The sequence below is a fragment of the Schistocerca serialis genome, chromosome 5 (genome assembly GCF_023864345.2).
Source record: "Schistocerca serialis cubense isolate TAMUIC-IGC-003099 chromosome 5, iqSchSeri2.2, whole genome shotgun sequence".
NCBI classification, from domain to species: domain Eukaryota; kingdom Metazoa; phylum Arthropoda; class Insecta; order Orthoptera; family Acrididae; genus Schistocerca; species Schistocerca serialis.
The window spans coordinates 687,507,937-687,532,772 of record NC_064642.1 but is presented as its reverse complement, the minus strand read 5'-3'; positions in this window follow the sequence as shown (position 1 = coordinate 687,532,772).

Below are 24,836 nucleotides of genomic sequence, written 5' to 3'. Positions count from 1 at the left end.
GACTTCACACCGTGCAAGACACTCTGGGCCGCATATGGGTGGACTCCACGTCAGACAGCAGTCACAACTACATAGCGTTGTGAATAATGCTGTTACGATCTTCAGTCTGCAGACTGGTTGATGCAACTCTCCACGCTACTTTACCCAATGCAAGGCTCTTTATCTCCGAGTAAATACGGGAAGCTCTACCAATTTGTAACAGCTTGCTGTATACATGATTTGGTTTCCGTCTACAATTTTTACGCCCTCCGCACTCACCACTGCTACCATTTTGACGACTCCTTGACGCCTCAGGATGCGTCCTATCAACGGAAACATTCTTTTAGTCAAGTTGGGCCAAAGATTTCTTTTCTCTCCGATTAGATTCAGTACTTCCCTATTAATTAATCGATCTGGTCATCTAATCTTCACTATTATTCTGTACCACTACATCCCAAAAGCCACTATTCCCTTCTTTTCTGAGCTATTTAGCGTCCACCTTTCACTTCCATACAATTTCAGGAATCGTTCATCACTGTGGCCACTCTGCAAAAATCAAATAGCTCTAAGCACTATGGGACTTAACATCTGAGGTGCCGGCCGGAGTGGCCGTGCGGTTCTGGTCGCTACAGTCTGGAGCCGAGCGACCGCTACGGTCGCAGGTTCGAATCCTGCCTCGGGCATGGATGTGTGTGATGTCCTTAGGTTAGTTGGGTTTAATTAGTTCTAAGTTCTAGGCGACTGATGACCTCAGCAGTTAAGTCGCATAGTGCTCAGAGCCATTTGAACCATTTGAACCATCTGAGGTCATCAGTCCCCTGGACTTAGAACAACGCAAACCTAACTAACCTAAGGACATCACACACATCCATGCCCGAGGCAGGATTCGAACCTGCGACCGTAGCAGCCGCGTGTCACTCTGCATTTTATATCCCCTCAATATCGTCTGTCATCAGTTTTTTGTAACCAAAATAGCAAAACTCATCTACTAATTTTAGTGTCTCATTTCCCCATCTAATTCCATCAGAATCGCTTAATTTCATTCTATTACATTCTACACCTCTTTTACTTTGATTGGTGTTCATATTATAACCTGTTTTCAACGCACTATCCATTCCGGTCAGCTGCTCTTCAATGCCCTTCGCTGTCTCTGACAGAATTACGATGCCGTCAGCAGACCTCCCCTTGAACTTGAATTACCTTCCCAAATTTCTCCTCTATTTCTTTTACTGCTTGCACAATGAACATACTGAATAACATCTGGGATATGGTACAACCCTGTCTCAATCCCGTCTCAGCCACTGCTTCCCTTTCATGTCCTTCGAATCTTATAACTGCAACTGCTTTCTGTACAAGTTGTAAATAACGTTTCAATCCCTGTATTTTATCTCTGCCACCTTCATAATTTCAAATACTATATTCCATTCAACGCTGTAAAAAGCTTTCTCTAAATATACAAATGCTATAAACATGGATTTGTTTTTTGTTATATTATCCTCTAAGATAAGTCATAAGGTCAGGTGTAAATATTCTACAGGGGTCGAACGGCAGCAGGAAGTTTCGCACAGGAGATGGAAACGGCTTTAGGCATGTCCGATATGATCTCTCTGAATAGTCGTAACAAGTTTCTCTCGCCGTCAATGTCTCATAGTGGAAACGGTCCTTCGAAAGAAATCCCGAATGGGGCGCAACTTCAGTAGTTACCAAACTGAAAAGTCTCAAAAGAAGCTGTGCAGCAATTCGCAGATTCATCAGCTATTTATTTATTTATGTTAATTATGTGTTAGTGCATTTCCATATATTGTGAAAAATACTGGGAGTTCATAAACGTACGAAAAGGGTCCTTGCTATTAGGGGCATGGTCATAAGCTGTCCTTGTTTGAATCTTGGCAATACTATAAGAAGGGAGGGGGTACACTCACATCCGACCTGTTTCGGTAGGTACTGCTTGACACAAGCAGCTTTCAAAAAGAAAGCCTTTTCCTATTTCCTACATGAATTTTCGGTCTGTTATGCGGAACAAATAAACCTTGATGACACACTTTTTCATCCGGGTGAACTGAGTGTCCATAATCTTCAGTCAATGCATCGAATAAAGAATTGAACCAGAAGCATCGTGCGCACGCAGTATCCAGAGTAAACGTCAATGCTGTGATTACGCAACACGCATAACAATGTGGAGGGTACGAAGCTGAGCTAACTGTGAGCAGACGTGTGGAGGAGTACAACGTGTCGCCCCACTGAGCATCATTTCCTCGTTGCTGAAGCCTTTAACCCAGAAATGCTACGCTTATTTTTATCGACTGGTCTGCTGCACTGGGCTACTGTTGACCCCAAATGAATAAAACTTTTAAAATGTTTAATTTTTTTTTATTTCAACGTAATGTAATAAAAACTTAAATCATACTTCTTAAAACAGGAAAAAACGTCCGCACAGACAAAATCACACTATTGAACGCATGAAGCACACACTTTTCGTTGATGGTCGAAACAAATAGTTATTTTCAAATATCACCGTTTACCCTTGATTTTCAGTCTCGAGCTCTACGTCATAAAATACACCGACCTGCTGTGGAGTCCGGTTTCTTTGGACTTCTTGTACGGATCAAAAATACGACTGATGTTTTGACGGAGTTCTCTTCTTAAAGTTGGGTTTTCCAAACGTCTTGACATATGTGATCTGGTCATATTTGCAACCAACTTTTTTAGCTAAGATCTTGCGTTCCGGGATATTTCTTTATCACCTGCAGTACTCCCTCTCAACAGTGGCACAGAACTGTATCCATTGACGTTTAATAAGTTGTAGAATAGTCAGTGAGGCCAAGGATGAGTTTTCCTAGCACGAGAATACGAATAACAAAACATGTCTCCAACATGTCAACACTTCCTTTCATCGAGCTATAAAACTGAATAGTTTCTGTAAGATTTACTGTATTTTGTTCATCCCCTTTTTCGTGAATAGTTGATATCGTAAGAACATACTTGTTCTCTTGTTTTAGTAAGCATAATGATAACAGGGTAAGGCAGCAGAACATTGCAGCATTTGGCTCTCCTTGATATTGAGGAATGATGGGGGAATCCCTTTTTTTTCAGAGTAACTATGGTAATATTCTTCTCTGTAATGTTCTCTGCTGTTTATATGGACGTAAACCAATTGTCCATAGCCAAGTTTCAGTTGGTTCTATGAAAAGAAGCAGAACTGACTTTTTCAATAATACTGAGCCACCGGTATGTTGTTTGGTGTAGACCCCTTACTTGTATATACTTGTATACACTTAATCATCGAGCATACGAACTGTTTCTGCATTGCAGCACATCGCTATCTTGATTCTGCACTATTTTAAATGCACACCTGCTTCCAAACCCAATCAACTGTCCGTCTATAATGGTGTATTCTGAAAGTACGTATAATTGTTTCATTTTGTTTATGATACGCTCAGATACTTTCCGATAACGGGGCAATTTGTTACTCAGTTCTTCTCTGCAGTCTTTGTCATCAAACCTGAGACACATTACTAAAAATCTGAAACGTGCTTCAGGCATGGTTGCCCAAAATATTCCCATTTCACTGTTGAAGTCGAAAACCTCTTTTGTAAAGACACTTCTAGCTTTCATGACGGCCAGCACACAACAACGATCTTACAACAGCTTGCATTTCAATATAATCCGTTTTTTTTTCGTTGTATGGAGGCTTACTGTCTTTAGGAGAAGCCTCTCTATGATTTTTTTCCATATTTTTGTTGTATTGAAATCTCCGAGCTTCAGTTTCTTCTTTAGTGCCCTCTGTAATCAAATCTAAATTTTATTTTGTAACATAGCTGCTAAGAATACATTCTGTTCTTTGTTTGGTTTGTCTTTCTTCGTTTTTCTTCCCTGATAATCGCACTAAAATATTTCTTTTAGGAACTCCTCTTTCCCCTCTCTGCTAGAAATTATTTTTTCCATAGAATTTATTTGGAGTCGTTACGACATTCACCTTCGATGGATGAGAACTCTGAAGACGCTCTGTTGGACTGTCTTCTTTAGAATAAGAAGCTGGCAAAACGGGACACTGAATTTGATCTGCAAGATCACTTTCACATTCTTCTTTGATTATAAATCTGGAATTTCACAATCCTCTTCATCAAACACACAATTTCAGAATAAAGACCTTCAGAAACTGAACTGAAGAGCATACAATATATTTCGATAATATTCTCTTTCTTGGTAAGTGGAAGGTCTGTTTCCGAGATGTCATTTTGTTTCATCTAAAGGAATTCAACTTCCTGAGAACTTTCAGTTATCCTCTATACTTATTTTAAAAGAACAGGTCATTTAAGCTTCATAATATGGTTATATTTTCCTTGTTCAAAATAAATGTAATAATATTTGGCACCATACTTATACGTATAAAGAATCTCAGTCCTGAAATTTTTCCTATCGATCATGCTACACTGGTTCACCTGCATCCCAGTGGTTAAATACCGTGAAAATGGCAAACACTACCGACTCCGCGAAAGTCACGTAGGTACTGATGCGTTAAGACATCAAACTACTGACAAGTACAGAACTGCAGTGTTACCTGTTGGCCGTTAGCTACATTTTCTGGAAGCACTAGGGTATGGGTGTACCCCTAGTAGCATTCCAGGGTAGCGAATTGGAGGTTGCGGATGAACGCAAGAGAATTCTACGTGGATGACGCTTACAAAAAGTTTAGTGTACAAAAGCGTTATTTTAAGTGAATTTGCTATATTTGCAGAGAGGCTGATGTTACCAACGGCAGATGTATACAGTAGAACTTTTAATTCTTTTACATAATAAGGAGCGTCTTTGTCGAGTGTTAGAATGAATACTACTTCAAACAATATGTATTCACGAACTACTTTCACCTTGAGACCTCTGAAAACAACAGCCTTTGGTGTAATGTTGCTTTTTTGGGACTGGATAGGAGAAGCTGCTTCGTGAATCTTAGCATATCTGTTAATCGTTTCTTTTAAAATTATTTCTAACAGTAATCATCCCGCGGATCACGGTGTCGAGTAGCCTAGAGTCGACTCGCCGTCCATCTATTTAACCAAAGTACGTACATTAGACTTTCTAATATTTTTCAATTTGAGTTTAGTGAGAATTAATGTTCAGTGTCTTTTCATCCCGCTAACAACTCTTGTGCTAATCGGCCACTGCTTTCTTTCTCTCAGAGAGAACCCCGCCCTTCTTCCTCCCACTTCTCAGGCTATCTGATTCCACTTTAAAACATTGGAAGCGATTCATCAGTCACATTAGGCTAAGGAAACCAAAATTGAATGTGCTAACTAGAAGTAGGTGTGTGACACTCAGGTATTTCGTGAGAACTATTTATCTAAAGTAATACCACGTGGAGAGAAAATTAAGCGAGTATTAGTAGGAAAAGGCTCTCGACAGTCGAATATGCTTTCCTCAGGTAAGCATCGTTCGATGCCTTCTTTCTATCATCCGACAAAGACATCATCTCCCTCATTCGTTCTGTTAGTATTGTACCAGTCACTGAAGTGTTAAGAAGTCAATATGGAATTAGGAAACGAAATTTAAAAGTGCGGCATCGAGATATTTTGCGAGCACTGTTATCTCTGCAGGGACAGCACTTAGAGGGATACTAGAGTGAGGAGGAGCCAGAATTGGCGCTCAACAGGTAATGGTGAGCTAAGGCAGGCTGGTATTAGCCAGGATGCTCGGGCAGACCCTGACACTTGAGGGTGTTACCTGGCGCTCGGCCCCCCTGCTGTTGCGCCAATTACTTTCTCCGGCGGACAAGAATGCAGATAAGTGGGTCGCGCACTCGAGGCCCGGCCAATTAGGCGCTGCCCGGCGGCGCCACTTATCGCGAGATTGCCGGCTGCCGGGTGGTGGGTGCGCCGTGATTGCTCCCGGGGTAAAAGCCGGCGGTCTTACGATCGCACTCACTTCCGGGCCGACGCCCTCGTGCGCTTATCTGCTTGCGCGCCGCTCTTCGCTAACACGCCCCTTCCTGTTCTCTGTGTTCGGGACTCTCTGCCGGCGGTCCCAAAACCCCAAATACTTGCCGTAACACGGTGGACCTTTCTGAAAATTGCAATAATGCCCTCAATACAAAGTGCGACAGTATCTAGGGCGGTGCGTCAGCAACAAGTGATTGCAGAGAGATGGCGTTCTGCGATTAAGCCAAGCAGTAGCCCCTCCTCTGTCACCCCGAGCTCAGGTAGCGAAGAGCTTCACGCGAAATGGAAACACGAAGGGAGTGTCGACATTAAAGGTCACAGTGTCAGCATGTGAAGAGGCAGGATGACCAGCCTTCAGGGACGGGTTTATCGCACTGTACGCACCGTCTTGTATGTAGCGTACTGCTACGAAGCTGATGCGTGTATTGAACCATTGGATAGAAGAGTACTGTACGCAGCGACGAGCTCTTACTGGATCACACAATGGGACATCAGCTCTGGATGACTGCCATAACGGACCGTACAGCTTTGTGCAGTTTTATGTGATCGCCGGACACTAAAACGGGAGCAAGCCTGTTGCTAACACACCATTTGTTGTGGGGTGTACATACAGAGTGCTCAATATCGAGCTCATCAGGCGCACATGCCATAGCGAAAGCTCTCATTTCTCACAAGCTACAAGTACAGACGCCTCAGGCTGGCTTGTTAGTTGACAAAGTGTAGTGATGCTGATGGTGTTCACTCCAAGCCGTCAGAGTTCGCGCTAGAAGCTTTGTAGAGCCTGATGGTGCTAAGTCACCTGGCTGCAAACCGAAAAGTCGCGGTACTATATCCCAGTCGAACCACGAAATTTTCAGTCTGCCTTTAACCTAGCTTTCGCCTCTCAATGATGTGACATTTTGCTTCGGATTCCACGTTAAACTGTGGTCTCCTCTGCACAGCACGATCACTGGGGTCTGCAACGGACACACAAGTCGGTGAAGTGGCGTCCAGTTAAAAGACTTGCACCAGGTCGTTGAGCAACACTGAATTACTATGTTGGACGCTATCATGGTGACCGCAATTCACCATCCTTCTGTTTTGAGCGGGCAGACACCGACTGTAGTGTTTCGAGATGCCACTGGACACAACATGCGTTCTCGGCTATGCCCGCCGAGGGCAATTTGAACAGCAGCCTGTGGGGCGGCGGGCAGATAATGAGAATGGTCGTTACTTCGTTATGAAAAGACACATAAACTCTCTGTGCGTGCTTTACATCTACCTTCGCCGTTTACAAGAGCTTGAAAACAATTTTTGCGGTCAGTTAGAAAGTGATGGAGAACATACTGACCATAATTTCCAATCTGCAAGTCCACATTATTGTCTGTACTCACTGAAAGAAAATGTTCCCACTTGTTATTTACTCAGCGAGAACAGGAACTGTGACTCTAAATAAAAGTTTTGAATTCTAACTGATTGATACATTCTTTAGAAGTTCACTCTCACAAAATATAATAATATTCCTAATAATAATAATATCCCTATCGGAAACAGTACTATTAACAAATGGCTCTGAGCACTATGGGACTCAACTGCTGAGGTCATTAGTCCCCTAGAACCTAGAACTAGTCAAACCTAACTAACCTAAGGACATCACACACATCCATGCCCGAGGCAGGACTCGAACCTGCGACCGTAGCGGTCTCGCGGTTCCAGACTGCAGCGCCAGAACCGCGCGGCCACTTCGGTCGGCAGTACTATTAACAATTCAGAAGTAACCTGTACGGGAAGTTCCAAGTAAAGTGGTCTATCAGCCTGACTTCTAATCACCAAAGTTAATTGTTCGCCTTAAAAGTGTAAAATAATCTCGCACATGCCACGCAGTTTTGTCAACATCACGAGTGGCACACAAACAGTTATTTCCGTGAAATATAAGCGATCCAGGACGGTGTACAGTCCGCGATAGTTCACTTCCTGCCCCGCTCTGACGTCGTGCGAGGCACAGGCGTTTGACTGACGTCAACAGATTGATATCTAGGTGCCAAGTGTCTCTGCCACTGCCTCTCCGTCTGTATTTGTATTTGGGCCCAGCGGACCGCCTAACGAAACCTTTGCTGTCAACCGCCCTGGCCACAGGTAGGAGTATCTAAATGACCATTTTCTCAGCCCCATATTAATTAATATCTCTGTTGTTTAACAGTTTACAATCTTCTTAATTTTCATATAAATAGATTTAAGTTTGCTTTAGTTACTGAAAAAGTTTTAACTCGACTGCATTTAAATCTTGCCGCCTAGAATTTTTAGAAGGGAACCGACAGCAGCACATGACCTCTGAACTGACTCGTTAAGATTGATTGTAATTATTATTATGATCAATACAGTTTTGAAACTTGGAACAGCCGTATTGTTGCCTCAATGCAATCGAGTGCTGTAATTAGAGCTTTCTTTTATAAACAGAAATGATACTTTATCTACAATGAATAAGGACATTTCCGTTCCAAATTTGGTTTTTAGTAAATAACTTGAAAACTAATAGAGGTAGCTTATTGGTGTCTCATAAATGTTTTTACATGTAATTGAGGTCACATACAAATGTTCATCCTTCTAATATTTAGCGCCTTCAATTTTTCGTAAAATCGCCGATTTTGACCAAAATATTGCTGTGATCAAGTTGAGCCTTGTAAGTTTTAATTGTGACATGCATTTCCATGTACTGACCCAATTTTAGCTTTAGCATGAACCATGGACCTTGCCGTTGGTGGGGAGGCTTGCGTGCCTCAGCGATACAGATGGCCGTACCGTAGGTGCAACCACAACGGAGGGGTATCTGTTGAGAGGCCAGACAAACATGTGGTTCCTGAAGAGGGGCAGCAGCCTTTTCAGTAGTTGCAGGGGCAACAGTCTGGATGATTGACTGATCTGGCCTTGTAACATTAACCAAAACGGCCTTGCTGTGCTGGTACTGCGAACGGCTGAAAGCAAGGGGAAACTACAGCCGTAATTTTTCCCGAGGACATGCAGCTTTACTGTATGATTAAATGATGATGGCGTCCTCTTGGGTAAAATATTCCGGAGGTAAAATAGTCCCCCATTCGGATCTCCGGGCGGGGACTACTCAAGAGGACGTCGTTATCAGGAGAAAGAAAACTGGCGTTCTACGGATCGGAGCGTGGAATGTCAGATCCCTTAATCGGGCAGGTAGGTTAGAAAATTTAAAAAGGGAAATGGATAGGTTAAAGTTAGATATAGTGGGAATTAGTGAAGTTCGGTGGCAAGAGGAACAAGACTTTTGGTCAGGTGATTACAGGGTTATAAATACAAAATCAAATAGGGGTAATGCAGGAGTAGGTTTAATAATGAATAAAAAAATAGGAGTGCGGATTAGCTACTACAAACAGCATAGTGAACGCATTATTGTGGCCAAGATAGACACAAAGCCCATGCCTACTACAGTAGTACAAGTTTATATGCCAACTAGCTCTGCAAATGATGAAGAAATTGATGAAATGTATGACGAGATAAAAGAAATTATTCAGGTAGTGAAGGGAGACGAAAATTTAATAGTAATGGGTGACTGGAATTCGTCAGTAGGAAAAGGGAGAGAAGGAAACATAGTAGGTGAATATGGATTGGGGGGAAGAAACGAAAGAGGAAGCCGCCTTGTAGAATTTTGCACAGAGCATAACTTAATCATAGCTAACACTTGGTTCAAGAATCATAAAAGAAGGTTGTATACCTGGAAGAATCCTGGAGATACTAAAAGGTATCAGATAGATTATATAATGGTAAGACAGAGATTTAGGAACCAGGTTTTAAATTGTAAGACATTTCCAGGGGCAGATATGGATTCTGACCACAATCTCTTGGTTATGAACTGCAGATTGAAACTGAAGAAACTGCAAAAAGGTGGGAATTTAAGGAGATGGGACCTGGATAAACTGAAAGAACGAGAGGTTGTAGAGAGTTTCAGGGAGAGCATAAGGGAACAATTGACAGGAATGGGGGAAAGAAATACAGTAGAAGAAGAATGGGTAGCTCTGAGGGATGAAGTAGTGAAAGCAGCAGATGATCAAGCAGGTAAAAAGACGAGGGCTAATAGAAATCCTCGGGTAACAGAAGAAATATTGAATTTAATTGATGAAAGGAGAAAGTATAAAAATGCAGTAAATGAAGCAGGCAAAAAGGAATACAAACGTCTCAAACATGAGATCGACAGGAAATGCAAAATGGCTAAGCAGGGATGGCTAGAGGACAAATGTAAGGATGTAGAGGCTTGTCTCACTAGGGGTAAGATAGATACTGCCTACAGGAAAATTAAAGAGACCTTTGGAGAGAAGAGAACCACATGTATGAATATCAAGAGCTCAGATGGCAACCCAGTTCTAAGCAAAGAAGCGAAGGCAGAAAGGTGGAAGGAGTATATAGAGGGTTTATACAAGGGCGGTGTACTTGAGGACAATATTATGGAAATGGAAGAGGATGTAGATGAAGATGAAATGGGAGATACGATACTGCGTGAAGAGTTTGACAAAGCACTGAAAGACCTGAGTCGAAACAAGGCCCCGGGAGTAGACAACATTCCATTAGAACTACTGACGGCCTTGGGAGAGCCAGTCCTGACAAAACTCTACCATCTGGTGAGCAAGATGTATGAGACAGGTGAAATACCCTCAGACTTCAAGAAGAATATAATAATTCCAATCCAAAGAAAGCAGGTGTTGACAGATGTGAAAATTACCGAACTATCAGTTTGATAAGTCACAGCTGCAAAATACTAACGCGAATTCTTTACAGACGAATGGAAAAACTGGTAGAAGCGGACCTCGGAGAAGATCAGTTTGGATTCCGTAGAAATGTTGGAAGACGTGAGGCAATACTAACCTTACGACTTATCTTAGACGCTAGATTAAGGAAAGGCAAACCTACGTTTCTAGCATTTGTAGACTTAGAGAAAGCTTTTGACAATGTTGACTGGAATACTCTCTTTCACATTCTAAAGGTGGCAGGGGTAAAATACAGGGAGCGAAAGGCTATTTACAATTTGTACAGAAACCAGATGGCAGTTATAAGAGTCGAGGGGCATGAAAGGGAAGCAGTGGTTGGGAAAGGAGTGAGACAGGGTTGTAACCTCTCCCCGATGTTATTCAATCTGTATATTGAGCAAGCAGTAAAGGAAACAAAAGAAAAATTCGGAGTAGGTATTAAAATTCATGGAGAAGAAGTAAAAACTTTGAGGTTTGCCGATGACATTGTAATTCTGTCAGAGACAGCAAAGGACTTGGAAGAGCAGTTGAACGGAATGGACAGTGTCTTGAAAGGAGGATATAAGATGAACATCAACAAAAGCAAAACGAGGATAATGGAATGTAGTCAAATTAAATCGGGTGATGCTGAGGGAATTAGATTAGGAAATGAGACACTTAAAGTAGTAAAGGAGTTTTGCTATTTAGGGAGTAAAATAACTGATGATGGTCGAAGTAGAGAGGATATAAAATGTAGACTGGCAATGGCAAGGAAATCGTTTCTGAAGAAGAGAAATTTGTTAACATCGTGTATAGATTTAAGTGTCAGGAAGTCGTTTCTGAAAGTATTTGTATGGAGTGTAGCCATGTATGGAAGTGAAACATGGACGATAACTAGTATGGACAAGAAGAGAATAGAAGCTTTCGAAATGTGGTGCTACAGAAGAATGCTGAAGGTAAGGTGGGTAGATCACATAACTAATGAGGAGGTATTGAATAGGATTGGGGAGAAGAGAAGTTTGTGGCATAACTTGACTAGAAGAAGGGATCGGTTGGTAGGACATGTTTTGAGGCATCAAGGGATCACAAATTTAGCATTGGAGGGAAGCGTGGAGGGTAAAAATCGTAGAGGGAGACCAAGAGATGAATACACTAAGCAGATTCAGAAGGATGTAGGTTGCAGTAGGTACTGGGAGATGAAGAAGCTTGCACAGGATAGAGTAGCATGGAGAGCTGCATCAAACCAGTCTCAGGACTGAAGACCACAACAACAACAACAACTCTTGTTATTCAGCGCCAGCACAGTGGTAAAACACCGAACTCGCATTCGGAAGAGCGTGAGTCAAATTCCCGTTCAGTCATCCAAATCTGGGTTCTCCATCGATTCACGAATTGCCTTATATTTATTGTGGTCTCACTATTTCCGATCGATCCCAAAGCACTAAGCTCCCACCTTCATGCATATATCGTGGGAATACGAAGCCTATTTTTTTAAAGAACTGATCGGGCGCTAAATTAAAACCACAGTGAAAATCCGATGAATCTTTGCACAGATGTGTTGCGCAGTGTCTCTAGTACGTGTGTGGATCGTGTCACATCGGACTTTTCAGTGAGTCTCCCACCAAGTGTTCGAATTCTTCAAGCTGAAGTATTCCGCCTGATTTCGTGAAGCTGACATAAAGTAACTGTAATGTGTGACAGTAAAGTGCAGTAGCTTTGGAGCAGGACGTATAGATGAGATGTTCATTATGCAGCCAGTCGGGGAAGTAAGCAGTGTCTTGTTCGTAGTGGGCCAGGCGATCCGAGAAAATCACCTACGAAGGGCAATTCAGAACAAGCAATGTTGTCATCAGGCAAAGCGCTTCTTCATGGCAATGGTCGGCGAGAGTGGTCAAGTTGTTGGGACCATTTCACTACGGCTGGATGCAGCGTTGCATTTGATCCTTATACCGCCGGAATTTAGGTGAATCTGTGTGCGGTTTCGACGTTTTGCCCACAACAACTATCTCGCGTACTTCAAATTTAGAGCAAGTTTCCAGTTACTGTGCCATTTCACTACCACTCTGTGATGCACCTGTTATACCTGCCGCTGCAGCATTCCACTTCGGTAGCACGTAATTGCAACGGAAACAGGATGTCGGGGACAAGTGGCACCGGTAGTCTGCATAGAAACAGATCCAGAGCGCATAAAGAAGCAGTGAGAGTAAGTGATAAGCAAAACAGAAGTGGCCAGCATCGAACAGTAATTAACGAAGGAAACGTAAACAAGCTACATGGCGTCAGACAGCAAGCTGCGAATCGTGCGTTTCTTAAGTAAGTCTTGTTTAATTTTTTAAAATAATTCTCTGCGCCATACGAAGAGCAACATCACCACAAATATGTAACAATAACAATAAAATAAGAACGGTAATCACATTTCGTGGTGCCTAGTTTTGGATCTGCTAGCGACGACGTCGTTATTGCTGTAGTTTGGCGCCGTCCTGATGTCAGAGTGGCCGGGGTTCGCCTTGCGCGACCGTTGCCGTTTGTGGCGCGTGTGCCGCGGAAGGGAGTTAACTCATCTCGGGAAGGTTGCGCAGTTGAGCGCTCGCTCTCCCAGGGGGCGGAAGAGCCAATCTGGGCCGCACGTGTCGGCAGCGGGCAGCACACACCGCTCCGCTCTCTGACAAAATGGACTGGTGCGCGCGTCGGCCCTGGGCGGCCGGAAGCCACAGCATCACTGCCTCTTCATTTCGTCCTCCGTCTTGTGGTTTATTGCCAGTTTTGGCTGTAAAAGAAAAGTCTCTTCTTTTACAGTCCTATCTTTTCTGAGGAATCTGTATCACTCACTTTCTCGTTATCCTTCTCCTTTTTCTTCCTCTGGCGACGTATCCTTTTGGGTCGACAGGCCCTGAAAATCTCAGCGTCATCTCAGTCGTTGGCATTTAGTTCAGCCAACGACTATTGAGGAATCGGCCCCACGCGACCCAGCCATTTGGTATACGTGCTACGGCATGCCTAAAGGATCTGGATCTCTTGGGCATGAAAATACACACCCAAGGATAGAACGCACTGCCGCCTTGGTGTCTTCGGAGGCCCAAAGAGATTTTAAGCTTGACGCTGTACCCGAAAAATTGTACTCCAGCTACGGTTTTTACAACTTTGTTTTCGTCTATTTTAAGTATGTACCATCGTTTTATCGTTATTTATACAGATGGATCCCAACAGGGGAATGCTCTCGGTTGTTCTGTGGTTTTTCCTGATAGGGTTTTTAAAGTGCGTCTTCCAAACAATTTACAAATTATGATGTAGAGTTATATGGTATCCTAATGGCACTGGAGAGGGTTCACAGACATCACCGTACGAGTTTTCTTGTCTGTTTTGACTCTCTTAGTGCACTGCAAGCGCTTCACCAAATGTATCCGATAGACCCGCTGATTCAGCTCATCAATGACTGCTTACAGCGGCTCCGACGCCGTGGCAAGGAGGTGATCTTTTCCTGGGTACCTGGCCACGTTGGGATACAAGGTAACGACATGGCTGATAAAGCTGCCTGGGAAGCATGTTGGGATGGTGCTGTCCATCAATGTCCCATCCCGTTGCATGTCATTATCTCATTTTCTGACAATGCATCATGCTTCAGTGGGGGACTGAACGGTTGCTGGTGTAGGACAACAAACTGCAGTCACTAAAAAACCGACCACAAAAGCTTGGCGGACTTCGTATCAGCCTCGCCGCTGCAAGGAGGTTTTGCTTACCACTCTGCGCATCGGGTGTAGCCCTTCCACAAATAGCTTCCTCCTCCGGGGGAGGATCCACCTTTCTGTGGAGTTTGTGGCGTGCCGCTTTCAGTTCAGCATATTTTGGCTACGTGTGTCCTGTATACTAATAATAGGGCAGCCCTTGGTCTCGCTGGAGATCTGCCCACCGTCCTCGCAGATACCGATACCAGTGTTAACAGAGTGGTGAAATTTTGTGAACTATCAGGGCTCATCACTAAACTGGTGGGGAAGGGCGGCAAACTTTAGTACGTTATAAACTGCTCTGCATGTGGGGACAGCCTTCGTCCCCACCCATGAGATTTTCTGTTGATTTTTCGTCAGGGCGCTGATGACCGTGATGTCGAGCGCCCCCTCCACACAACTCATCATCATAGTCATTTTCTTCCTCTCTCTATCTTTAAACAACTACACCAGTTCTTCTTCGAATATTTATATGCAACCTTCCTTCCCGTCACACTTTGCTCTCTCACTCTATGACACCCCCTACACGTACAAACCACCATCTCCACCATTTATTGTCAATAATAGTTGTTAACAACACAAATTTTCTTACACCAGGTCATTTCTAGTTAGACTAGTCATCGCAACAGCCGTCCGCCAACTATTACCTTTTGCGATAACCAACATATTGCTGATTTAATACCTCTGTTTTAAGTACATCAAATATTTCGGTAATTTAAAAACATTTGCATGCAAGTTTAACGGTTTCAGACAAGGATGTACGTAAGTAGACCTTTTTGCTGTTGCAAGTAGCAATTATACTGTACAATAGAGAAGATAGAGGCGAAAAATTTAAGTACCGAGTGTCTCAAAAGGGAGGTACAACTTTAATTTGTTATAGCATCCAAACTAATTAAGATATTCACTCCATGTTTGCCTTATGAGACACTATCTCACAAAGTTTTATGCTAGTCAGTCAGTTTCAACATGTGCGCCTTTGGTGGCACGCATAACATCCAGTCAGTATTCAAGCTCTGTCCACGCTCGCCACATCATATTCAACTGAACTATGACAACGGCACCAACAATTCAGTTCTTGAAATGACTGATATAGTTGACAGACGTTTGGTAGACTTTGTCCTTGACGTACCCCCTTAGAAAGAAGTCTGCCAGGGAACTGGATCACCCCCACCAATCTAGCGATCTGGAAGCATTTACTCTTAACGTCTAGCACAGTCAGCCAGTTGTGTAACGCAAACAGCTCCAGCATGATTCGATGAACTGTGGATGAAGCCCTACCAACAGGCATTACATGCATTGACCAAAAATGGTAGTGCAATGAGAATGGCTACTTTCTAGCTAAAATCTAGATCTGCCAATAAAATTTAAAAAGGACGACTGATAGGTGAAATCTATTATTTACAAGCTCCAGCGTATCAAGGTAATTTTTAGAACTAACTGTCTTTTCTGAGAAAAATTGTCTTGTAACGCGATCAGCCATCGAACAATACCACACATTCACTTTCGAGCTGTCACGTCCCTCTTCCTTCACAACACGCAGACTGGTTCTGCTCCAGATGCGAACATTGTGTTCGTTTAGCTTACCAAACACGTGGAATGTTGCTGCATCAGAAAAGGCTAAGTTCTTTTGACTATTTCCATTCTCCTCTAAGCTTCCACTGCGAATTGCATTCGTTGTGGCTTGTCTTTTTCGATGCGTGAAACAGTTGCACGTTTACATCTGGAAACGTTTCCAAAGAACTCGGTGTACAGTCGTCCAAGGGATTTGCAGCTCCTGCGACACTCTCCGAACAGACCTCCGGGGTGAACGTAGAAAAGCCAGCCGCGTCCATTCTGTGTCGACTTCACTTGTTCCAAATCGTCCAGTATGATGCTTCACGTCAACGCTTTCTATCGGCATAAAACTTCCTATACCATTGGCGTATCGACGTCCGCGAGGGAGGTTGCTTCCTGTACCGTATTTGGAAGTTCCCCTGAACCTGAGTGTCCGATTTGGTCCCATTCCACACACGTCGCCTTTTGTTGAACGGTTGTCATTATTTTACTACCTAGAGCATACATAAACAAAATTTTGTGACTTTCTGTCAGATAGGGCAAATACGGTGTGAATATTTTAGTTTACGTACTACAACACATTGAAGTCAAGCGTACCAGGTGTATGCCATTGGGAACCGATATGCTGTCACTGAAACTTGAGTCTTGAAGTAATGAATGTGTCGAAACTTTTAAAATGGAAATAATGAGGGAAAATTGGAGATCTATGTCTAAATGGACACTTATTTAAAACTCCTTAGGGTGTATAGAAGGGGGTACTACTGCAATCAGTTTCTTTCGCCCTCTTCCGTGTGACATTCGCGAATGGCGTGCGGGAACAATTCTTGTCGGCAAACCTCTGCATGAGCTCTTAATTTCTCTGGCTTTCTCGTCGAAGTTATTTTGCAAGACTTATGAGAGAGGAGGTAATACGCTGCCCGAGTCGCCTTGGAACGCGTTCTCTCGGAATTTCAACCCTCTCGGTGATACACAAAGCCACTCTCGTAGAGACTACCACTGGAGTTTGTTGAGCATATCTGTAACGCTCTGGCGCCGCTCTTCATTGCAATTTAATGCTGTAAAGTAATATAAAAATATGCTGACTATAAGCGAATATGTCTTTGCAGCACGGCCCACATAGAGCAGTTTGTGGATGGAAGGTTTTCTATTTTCTAGCCGAGCTGACGTTTAGTGCTCACAACCAATCGTCAGCTCTGTTAGAAGTCCGAAAATGCAGTAAGTTATCAATAAATCACGCAGAAAATAAGAAAAACACCGTTCTAATGGGAGGAGATGAGTTGGTGTTGTCTTCCTGCAAAAAATATTTACTGCCCAACCCGTTTTCAGTGACACAAAATTTCACAAAGAATCTGTGATGCAGTATTTTTCAGAGTTTCGCTATCAGTAACTGAGAAAGAAACGAAAGTTTTTGCACCATCTGCAAATCTGGGAGCATATCTGGACTTAAATTGAAGGGGAGCAGGGAACAAAAGACTGAGCCTTATGAAACTACATAAAATAAATTTACTTTAAAGTAAAAACAAAACGAATAATAAAATAAGAGGGAGCATGATCTAAATCACACCTCTTTGCACATCTATGGGGTAACATTCAGTACCATGTGGCTCCACCCCATACACTGCAACGTGCTTTGATCCTTTTAGCACACTGTCCACAGTTATCACCCAAGCGCTTGCGCTTAGTCCTGTTCCACTCTTCGACGGCGGCTGTCGCGAGGTCCGTATCAGCAGACAGCGCATTTCATTCCACTGATTCCTGGCTCCTGATAAAGGAAGGTGTTCATGAGTTGGGCGCAGTGTATCGAACACATTGCAGGAAACTTGAGTGCACGGCTGCACAGAAGGTTGGAGGTATCTTGCCGATTCTACATAGCCCTCAAATGAGCCTCGACAGCGCAGAGAAATGCACGAGTTTTGTGCACGATGGCTCAAAAAATGACTGACCCACCGACGTCACGCCTGATATGTGCACTCGAACCTGCCGCGCTTCAGTAAACCTTTACGACGGTCATCATACGTCAGACAAATCCTGCAATCGTCACTGCGAAGAACGCGGCGCCATTGGTCCAGGCACCATTGCGGATAATCCTTTGCCCTCATACCCGAGCAGTACGGTGCTGAGGAGTTTGTACTATTGTTCCTCGAACTGATTGTGTGAAGAGGGTTTCGTACTGTCTCGCTCGACATAGGGGCCTCCAAAGTAGAGGCGCGCAGTTCTGTTCCAGTCTCCTCAGGTTACCTATTTCCCATCGTTTGTAGGGAACAGTCATCAGCTGACGTTGTTGACCGCTGGTGACCACTACGAGGCAGATATCCTGTGCTTTGTTTCTCATTGTAGCCCCTGAATGTTCAGATGACTTCTCTGTGGTATTCGCCAACTAGACGGGCAACTTCCCGTGCTCTCAACCCTTCTTGCCGTAAAATGACCATGTACGCACGGTGTACGTTGGCTGAGCTGAGACACAGCACAATCTACTGGGTTTACTTCTACCTCCGTCTAAGGTTTAGTGTCTGATCGTAGCGATCCTGTGATCAAAGTGTTAACAAGGAGGAGTCCGATGAATAAGAAACTTATGTAACTCACGAGGGTGGTAATTTTTAAGCAGTTTGTAACTTTCGAGTAACCATACCCTCGATCCTAAAATAATAGAACTCCCAAGCATAAAACATCAATTTCAAGTATCTCAATGCCCATGATCTCATATCTCCTGAACTATGTGTCACGCAACGATGTCATTTGAAAATCAAAACATGGTCCAAATAGGCTGTATTCGTTTTATTATCTGTGCAAGTGGCCAAATTCAGTCGTGGGTCATTTTCAAGAACTTGACGCTTCACTTTAGTTTTTGATACATCGCTGGTACATGTCTGCTACATACGCACAGAAATACGATGTAAACTAGTCCACATGTTCCAGCGATGTATTAGAATGTGAAATGAAGCGTAAAGATTAAAATATGTTCTTGAAAATAATCCACGGTTGAAACAGGCCAATTGAACAGATAAAAAAAAAGAATACAGAGTTCTTGAACCATGTTTTCGTTCTCAAAACACGCTGAGGACCCCGACATAAACAAAATTTTAAAAATGATGTAATTCAGTAGGTACATTCAGTGATGTATATTGATACGGTATGCTTTACGCCATGGCCATGGGAAACAGTTAGTAGTAAAGAAGTAATAAACTAAATCGTCATGATGCTGAAATTTTACTGCATGAATTGTGAAAACGTAGTCAGCGATTTAGGTAACCCAAAGAAAACGAAAATCTGGATGGCGGGACGGGGATTAGAGCCCCGTTCGCCATGAATGTTAGTCAAGAATTTTAACCATTACGACATCTCGCTTGGTTTGGTCAGTTTTTTAACATGCAAACTTGCGACGGAAACTTGGGTTTGGAACTCTAATTCAGGTTTATATTAGTTCACTTTCGAAGGAAGGGAGGTCTGGAGCCATTAAAAACTCAGCACTTGCTCAAATGAGCAAGGATGAAAATGAACTTTGCTGTAACTTATTAAAGGGAAGCATCCAGACATTAACCTGAAATAATTTAGAGAAGCTACGGAAAACCCGTGTAAGGATGGCCGGATGAGCATTGAACCCCACTCCTCCAGTATCCTGGACTGGACGTCACCTCTGCCAATGAGTCTCTGTGGGACTGTTAGATATTTTTAATGGTTAATGAAAACCACCTCAGCTGTATCATCACACATTTATTGTGCAACGACTGGTGTGTGTAAGAATACAGTTGAGATAGCTTTCATCAGTGATTAAAATTAGTGCCAGCTGCGGTGCTCAAAACGATCACAAATTAGATATGAACCATGACACTAGCTTGAACCTCCATTCACTGGTTAGCTGATTGTCACTTTATAAATACGTTCTTCGCACGTTAATGTGGCGTCTGACATTTAGTCACGCTAGAGAAACACTTCATATAGGGGCTCACATTGTCACAACAATGTAAGGCAACTATCTAATAGAAACAACGCATCTGTTACCGAACATACGGTTTATATCCAGGATTAAAAACCCATTTAAAGCGTTATGCACACATCTAGACTAATACACGGATAATCTGTAACGTAACGTTCACTTAATTGAACAATCATTACTTGAGAGGAAGGTTGACTACGCAGATAATAGCGATAATAATTCGTATGCGCTTGGTGCTTCCCGCTAGCTTTACTGCACATCATAGTGTCAAGTTCCATTAGCTATCTGTTATGGTGCGAAGATAAACTGCCAGTTTGACAGCAGACAAACACAATAAAGAAAAGAGACGTCTACACCTGTATTATTTTAAGATGAACCGTTGTGCTGAAGTGAAAACTGTCTGTTAATGTCCAACCAGTAATTAATATGAGAAAGCATAGGAAGGTTTCCCCGACACAATTTACAGTGATGTAAACGCTTACTTTCACATTTAACTTGACGAAATGATGAGAATAAATCATGCAATAGCGGGAGTTAAAAGGTATTTTAGAAACTGTCGTGTGGTAGTTGCGTTGTTATTCCTCGTATCCATGGATGTCTTACCTTTCCTCCGACCGCGAAGAAAAACAGTGCTGACGATATCTATTTTGTATCTAGCACTGTATCCATGCTCTAAAGGAAAAAATACTATTATTGTCTCCTATTTTTATGCACAATTTTGTTGTTGGTGAAAGTGAATATACTCGTACACACTAAATTAAAATTAATTTCTATTATAAACTCTTGGAAAGACGTGAAAAGGTGAAATCACATGATGTTTTGTGAGCACTGTGTTCATATCTTCGTCACTGACAACCACAGAAGTTTTTCATGTGTTGCATATTATCTGGATTTATTATTTCATTTATTTTTCTCTTACACTGTAGCCTGTTTCCTGAAAACCGGCTCTATATTATATCCTTACTTAAATTGCTACTGTCAAAAATTCATATTATTTGCTATACATAGGGCACTAATGAAACTACATGTACTATTTCATAGTGGTTGTGTATCAAATCAATATATTTTACTGGCGAATGATTCAGTCATCGTTTCTCAGTACGATACTCGACATGTAGCGCATATCTTTCCTGGAACAGACCCCTACGTCTACAAAAAGAACATAATAACTTCCCCCTTTACATAACGATTACAAGGTTTACCTTCAGATCTCTTAGATATCACCCAGTACTTTTTCCCAAAAGCGTTGTCGGGATCCACCAACACTGAGCTACAGAATCCGTAACCTTCAGCAACGTGGCTAACTGTATACTACACAGTGTATAAAGCAGGTATCAGATCATATAGTAGAAAACATGTCTGGATTGACAGCGATGGCAATGAAAATAGTTGCGGAGCGACGAAAAGTAGAAGATACATGCAAAACTGATATATCTGTCCGGGAGGAAAGCATCGACGACTAACAACATTTCTCCTCTATTTGTGTGGTAGTAGTAGTAGAAACCCATGCACTCGTCATTTGGAGGCTCCTGTCTGAATCCACTAACAAAACTAATCATATATTCCCCGGCTTCCCCTAGTACGTGGTGAACCACGCTCTACGATCCCATGATTGTTACCACGGACCAATTTCAGTCCTAAACGTCGCAAATCTTCGCTAGATCGCAATCGTCTGTGGATGATACACGACTCTTTCCGTTTTCTCTTTCTTTTTTTCTTTTTCTTTTCTGTCCGATTTCATGATGATCGAGTCTGCATCTACAAGTGTTCTCATGTTCTGATTTCTTACCCATCATCAGTTCTTAGTTGCCATTCCAAGGTATCAATCAGAAAGTAGCTTAGTTGAAGTGTTGTCTCATGGTTGTTGTAAACTGCGTCTGACTTGAATATGTACAACTAGTCAGGAATCAAGCGCTGTATCAATAGAAGCTGCCAGTGGTCGTCAAACTGCGACCTGTTTAAGATTTGCTAGATTTTAGTTGGCGTTGGTGAATTCGGCCTTGAGCTCAGTGGCCGCTTACATTAGGGACAAAGGGTAAGTTTCGCGGCTACTTAGGGTTTAGAGGATGAGAGAGGGGGAGTGTTTCATTTTTTGTCTTACAGTACTGACAACTCACGGTGACTCGTACCGATCAGCTGCTATACTGTAAGTTTCAGACGGAAGTAACATGGATTCAAGAATACGCATTATAGATACAGTCGTCTTCTAATGCGGTACATATTTGTAACAGGGAATATGAAATTAAATTAAGACTGTTGAAATACAACGCAATGAGTAGAAGAAAAATGGCAATCAGAACATTTAGGAAACATCTGTGATCGTGCCTCATATTGCGTAACGTATTTACTGTAAATAATCAATTAGAGATTCACTCACACAGACAACACAGCACTTTGTCAGCAAATTACGGTGTTATAACTTTGGTTAAGCTGTGAGTGGTAGCAATCTGAGACAGAGAACAGTCGACAAGAAGTGTTTAGAAGAGTGCATACATTTAATGATCAGTAGTTGGGGCTCAGCGGCCGGCTTATTGCGCCCTTGCTGTAACTACACCATTCGGGGCTCATAACATACTAAATTATGTAACCTACTAATCAGTAATAAGATCGACACATATGCGACATAACCTGTCGCCCCACAATGTCAATATTGGCTCTGGAGAAAAATCGTTTGGCGACCGGTGTCATAGACATTGTAACCAACGTTCGATTCGGAGTGAATTTACTGCTTCCTTTTACAAGTTTAGTCCTTGCCCCCTGTGACACAAAATTGAAAGTAGAACGTTACGAGAAAAGGAAACTATTGCATGTTGCCTGTAGGCGCTCGTCTTGGATTCTTCGACCGTTGGTCGTTTAGTGCTTCTTCTGATATTTCGCCGTTATAAGAGGCTAGCATCATCAAACATCCACCCTCCGTTGCTGATGGCAGACTTTGAAAACGCTAGCCGCATCAGACAAAACATCAGACAAAAGCACGGTCGAAGATCCCAAGACGAGTACCAACAGGCAACACGTCAAGAAGAGGTCGAGAGAGGCTCAACAGTTTTATAAAGATATACATGGACTATGTCTTGCAGAACAGTAAAATACAATATTATTGTGAACGAACTGAAGCCTCCAAGAGTTTCTCAGATGCCGTTTCAAACAGTATGACCAGAAATTTTGAGGTTCATTACAAGCGCTGGTAACTAATTGTGCCGTTAAAAATTAGCTATCTTCGTTAATAGTGGCGTCCTTTATTTGCCTTTTTCTTTTTCACGTAATGACTAATAACTCCCAAGATAGCGCCAGCGAAAATCAACAGTGATAGATGAATGTGTGTATTCATTGGAAGAAAGGGGAAGTGTAATTTCCTTAAGAAGGCAGTAGCTTACGAGACGCTCTACAAAACTCATCGCTGGTTTGCTTAGTCAGCGCGGAAGAGGGCGACATAAGTGCTCTGGCAGACGCTACGAGAAAGTCTCGTCTAGTAGTAGTTCCCAAGATGGGAGTAATTGCCTCGGGTTGGGATAAAACTAAATTTGCTCAGGAGTAGAAATAAGAAAATACTTCGAATATGGTTTTGTCGCGATTTTAAATTAGTTGTGAAATATTTCTGTTATCGTTATGTAGCCGAACTCTCATATTAAATATACCCTACTGAGTGATTCAACACTCACTGCTGGATACAGACCTCCTAAATGCTTTCCCTTACATTATGGTCTTCATCGATAAGCATCGATGCTGCTCCTGTCAATTTCCTGCTGTCATCTGCCCGTGTTTCATTAGGTCGTCATATCTGCCTTTTCTCATTTCCTGAAAACCAGCGTGGAATTTTCTTTGTTACATTTACCACCTATTCTCCTGGTTCGTGTCCTTGCATTTCATTTTCAATGATAACTGAACCCTTTGCTTCGATGAGTTCGCCGACCCATCTTTGTTTTGTTTTCTTTACTTTTCTCGTTTCTCTTAACAATTTTCATCAGGTATACCTGCATTTATTACGGAAAAACCTTTTGTTGTAGTTGTTTGACTTTAAAATTCCACGTGCCCTTGCTCTTACTACGACAGGCAATGTCTAACGTTCTGTTTATTTCTTTCGCTATGAATCCAGTCATAGTAGTCAGCACTTGTCATCCAGTATATAAAAATGAACAACTGTTTCTTCGTCTCCTATATGTTTCTATAACATTCATCCAATTATGGCGAAACTTCAGTGAGTTGTACTCGCGTCCGCAAAGGTTACTGTGGAACTGAGAACCACGTAGCACCCAAAGGGGTGGGGTGAAAGGGGGATGACACTGAAGCTAAACTCAGGAAGGTCTGGAGAAGTTTCAGCCAAATTTTGTATATACGTGACACATTATTTGTACCAAAATATTGTGGGAGTAATATATCCCCAGCGCCCATAGGGCTGATGGTGGGGGCTGAGAAGGTGTGACATGTAAAAGCATTCGATAATGACCGATATTAGTGTCAAGTGCATAGTCTTCCGTGTCGCTAGACTCATTGGTGGCAGTCAGTATGACGTTTCACCTCTAAGAGTTGGCGGCAGGGGGGAGGGGGAGTGGTGCATGGACAGTGACACTTTAGCATATCCCTATAATACCTGATGATATTTCTGCCAAAATCGTATCGCTTGTTGTCCGGAAAAAATTACTGTGACCGGAAGACACCCCTAGCACTCTTATGACTGAGGAACGCCTGGATTATTTCGACCACATTTGGTATTTATGTGTACAAAAATACTGTGGGAATAAGCTAAGGCAGTTAGCGCAAGGGCTGGGGATGAGGATGTGTGATGTCTCAGAACGCTCTGTAATTAGTTCACTTGGAATACTTTACAAGTATGAAACGCAGTCTGTCTCTCATTTGCGTTGTTGAACATGACGTGTTTCGTGGCCAAAGGTCATGCCACGTGGCTCCGGACCACAGATTCTAAAGTGGCGGACGAAAATACATTCTGACATTCGCGACGGCACAGCGGTGGATCCTAGCAAGCCTAGATTTACTT